The following is a 4,806-nucleotide window of genomic DNA, read 5'->3' on the forward strand; positions in this document are numbered from 1 at the left end:
GAATTGACTTCCTTTAATCAATTCCCAATTAAGAATTTGGTGGGTTAGATCTGGGATAATTAAGTAACAGCAGGGGGTGGTGGGGGGATGAACGTTTCAGGGATAGGGGTATTGGTGTGGGTGGGAGTGTGGGGGACGGGAAACAGAAAGCATCCTTTGGGGAGTATTCCCTTCCCTATGAATGGGCTGGCGGTGTGGCGGCGTCCCTGATTGCTGGGAAGGTGAGAGGAGGTAATTCATTTTCTTGTCTTATCGGCTCGCCGGTAATGAGTGCGGTTTTCTTATTTCTTAGCAGAAACGAACCCTGTTCAAGATCAATCTGTGAAATATTGAGCCAAGATGCTGTCTCAGACAGACAGACAGACAGACAGACAGACAGACAGACAGAGACACCCCATGGTGTCAACGCGGTAGAAAATGTAGTTCTGTGATTTTGTACTTACTGAAAATCTACCTTCTAACCTACTGGGAAATCATTTCAGAAACCTATGAAACAAAAGTCTTCAATAACACACAGGCAGACAGGCAGGCAGGCATGCAGGCAGGCAGGCAGGCAGACAGGCAGGCGCACACACACACACACACACACGCACGCACGCACGCACGCACGCACACACACACCAGGAAAATGGTGAGTTCATTAGTATTCCGGTTCCTCCCTCATAAGGTGCAGCGCGGGTCGTAGAAGCAGTCGATGGCAGGATATGATGTCATTAGTTTGAGTTTGGCTGGGACCGCCAAAGGGTCACTCCTTATTCGACGGGTCGCAACACATCCGACCAATAAACACCAAGACTTGGGAAAATAAACTGCATATCCCACCAACTGTCCAATAAAGCACAGGATTCACTCTGCCGCATCGATCCAACAGAGTTTATAGCCCAGAATCACTTGGGCAGCTGGGACACTTTTCTGAAGACTACATCAAAGCGTGCAACTGTTAAAAGCTTCAACACTATACTGCTGCTTTAACACAGCCTCTGACAGTGTAACACGGTCTCATAAAGACAGGGTGATTTAACTCACATCACAGCATAACGACAACAACGCATGTGATCGATTGTGTTTAGGAGTACCTCAATCCAAACTGCCTCAATATTTACAAACCTTGCATTTATTTAGTTACTCAACTGTCACTTCACATATAGCACTTTGACAAAAGACAAATTAATCAAGGTTTAATTGTGCCCATTTAAAAGTCTATTGTAGCTTGTTATCTTACAGAGCCATATTGTCATTATGGGATATCTTCAGGGAGAAAGGGACAGGTGTGTTCCTGACCTTTCCAGACTCACTCGTGGGCCATCAGATAAAAGAAAAAAGCATGTCAGGAGTGGGTCGGCCGTTTCCACGACGATGGCTACACACAAGTATCTTTGCAGCGTGGTTGGAGTGTGGTCATGTGTGACCCGTTAAGATAAATGTCACTCTTCCAATAGGAAATGATTGGCGAGTCACAAAGGCCTAAGTGGAGTACATTAGCCAATTGGATTTTGCTATTTGTGGAATTTCAAACTGTGCCCAACAGGACAAAAAACAACATTGCACTGCACGGAAATGAGTGGAATTAGAACACAAGGGCCCGTTTCTCCAGTGGCCTGCTGTGACCAGCTGTTCCTCCACTGCCGGAGGAAAAAAGTTAACCGATTTTCAAATCAATCTTATTTGAAAATGATTGGAGTCCATGTGATGTGTTTGCTGGTTGACGCAGCTCAGGAGAATATCATCAATGCTACTTAGGCCTGGATGTGAATGAGGCCTTTGAGTCACCAGCCAGCCTGCTGAAAGACTCACTAGCTAGCCTGCTGCAAGACTCACTAGCTAGCCTGCTGCAAGACTCACTAGCTAGCCTGCTGCAAGACTCACTAGATAGCCTGCTATAAGACTCACTAGCTAGCCTGCTATAATACTCACTAGCTAGCCTGCTATAAGACTCACTAGCTAGCCTGCTGTAAGACTCACTAGCTAGCCTGCTGCAAGACTCACTAGCTAGCCTGCTGCAAGACTCACTAGATAGCCTGCTATAAGACTCACTAGCTAGCCTGCTATAATACTCACTAGCTAGCCTGCTATAAGACTCACTAGCTAGCCTGCTATAAGACTCACTAGCTAGCCTGCTATAAGACTCGATAGCTAGCCTGCTATAAGACTCGATAGCTAGCCTGCTATAAGACTCGATAGCTAGCCTGCTATAAGACTTGATAGCTAGCCTGCTATAAGACTCACTAGCTAGCCTGCTATAAGACTCACTAGCTAGCCTGCTGTAAGACTCACTAGCTAGCCTGCTGCAAGACTCAGTAGCGAGCCTGCTGAAAGACTCGAGACTCAAAGGATGGTACGGTCTATTTGATATTTGCATACAATTGTTTATATAAATTCTGTGGAACTTTAGTTTGTGAAGAGATAAGAAATAAGTTAACCTCAGTTAAAAAAGACATTGACAATGATTGTATCAAATGTTTGGCCTTGGCATAGAGGCAGCATGAAAGATTAAAAAATATGATTTTGTCAAATGTGAAATCAGATTTATTCACAGATGACTTTATCCTTTGCGACGGGGAGTGGCACGTATTAAATTAACCTACTATGATAATGTTACGGGACTTCCTATTGAAGCATTGATGAAGGTAGGTTGTGTTGTACACACCGACCATTGACTGAGCCAAAAGAAAGAGCAAATGAAAACCTTCTTTCACCAGTGGAAGACAAAATAAGAATTAACTTAATTTAGCTCCTTTGACCAAAGGGGCCAGCAATTAAGCCTTCATTCAATTACACTCTGCAGACTCGCCACATGAACGTTTGTGCTCTGTATCTCACAAACACCCCCTGTACACATCCTCGTATCAAACTGGAGTAGGACTACACAGTCTTAACAGGTGCCTGTAGGTACATGCAGATCAGATCAACTCATCTCTCCCTCACTCTCTTCGTCCCTCTTGCTCTGCATCGTTCTCCCTCTTGCTCTCTCTCGCCTCGGTCCCACATTGGGTTCAGGGTCAAGGTAACAAAGGACAGGCCAACCTGACCCTAGCACGATAGTGAAGGAGTGAATCGCGGGGATGCAGCAGCCTTAGCTAATGGGGTTCTCTCTTAACTTTGTGCTCTTTATTTTGTTCCTGCCTTTCGAGGAACAGAACATCCTCCACTGTTTGTCCTGGTAAACCTGCCATGCAGGCGTTGTAGCGTGGTTAGGGTGCGGGATGGGATTTCGATTCGTCGGGCCGTGGGGGGGTTGGACTAGCGGGCATTAGTTATTTAGTGACATCATTATTCACCGGGTCAATGTGGGTGTTGCCCTCTTTGCACAATGTGGTAGAACATCTTTGTGATTGTTGTTCTAAAGATATCCCTTGCAGACCTACTGGGAAATCACTTGAGGAGAACTGTGACGCAGTTGTTGTTGTCAATAACACACACACACACACACACACACACACACACACACACACGACGATCAGAGGTCACGGCAACAATTGTGGTATCATTATGCCAAATGATTGGGTGATTAAACATTACATGAGATAACATCATATGGCCCGAAAAATAATTGTTTCCTGGAAGAGAAAAATCATTATACCCATTAAATATTGACAAAATATTCTCATTTTAGCAATTTCACACTGGGTTAAGAAAAGTGGCTAAACGTTCTCATTTTGTCTAAGTCGTAGCATTGCTGAGAGCATCTGCACTATTCTCCATGTTCTCTGGTGGAGCTGGCCATCTCTGCCCATAACCTGGTTAAGGAGGTGTGATAGCATCTACATCCATTGGGCTAAAACCCCAGAAAATGGTGTGCGTTCCAAAACTGAATTTTTGGTACGGCCATGCGGTAACATTATGACATTACCTCGGTATCACATTGTGTTGTGGAAAAGACAATGAGGGTTAAAAGCTTGGATAATGGGGCTTGTGGGTTGGGGTCGGTCTTGGCGGACCATCGACAGAAGCTGGAGGCTTACAACTCAATTGGTGACGAGGACCGATGCTCTTCAGGCTGCACTCAAGCACTCACACAGACAACCAAACACACACTGATTTTTTAGAATGCCCATGCTTTCCAAAACCTGCATGCACACCCACAAACGCATGCACTCAATCACAAACACACAAACACGCCTCAAAGCACACATACGCCCCAAAGCACATGGACAAATATACAAACTTTGCTGACTGGAAATCACTATTCCCTTAAAATGCCCTTTTGTAAAAAATGCCTAACACAGGTGTTTACTTACTCATGCGTGGGCACACACACACACACACACACACACACACACACACACACACACACACACACACACACACACACACACACACACACACACACACACACACACACACACACACACACACACACACACATGTTTGGACAGGCACTCGAGTGTTTCTCTTCTTGTTGCTGAGCAACAAGCCAACAGCCCAGTGGAGACATGGACCCTGTAAGACTCCTGTTCGCCACCCATGTGATTGAACCCTGAACAGAGTAGAGTAGAATAAAATGCACACCTTTCATTAGATGTGTATATTACATGAATTTGTCGAATACTTGATTCTGATTGGTCGACGACAGCATTCTCCAGTCTGTTATTTCTGAATAGAGGAATTGATTCTATGATTAAAAGACTGTTGCCATGGACGCAGGTACCCAGCTGTAGGATGTAACAGACAATTTCTTTGCAGAGGCAATGAAGTCGTTTTTTAAATCAGTAAAATCATTTTTGGTCGTTTTATTTTGTGCCAAAATGATTTGTTCAGTAAGTCACCGCGTATTATGGCCATCCGCAGACTCTTTTTTTTGTGTGT

The sequence above is a fragment of the Gadus morhua genome, chromosome 20 (genome assembly GCF_902167405.1).
Source record: "Gadus morhua chromosome 20, gadMor3.0, whole genome shotgun sequence".
Classification (NCBI taxonomy): Eukaryota; Metazoa; Chordata; class Actinopteri; order Gadiformes; family Gadidae; genus Gadus; species Gadus morhua.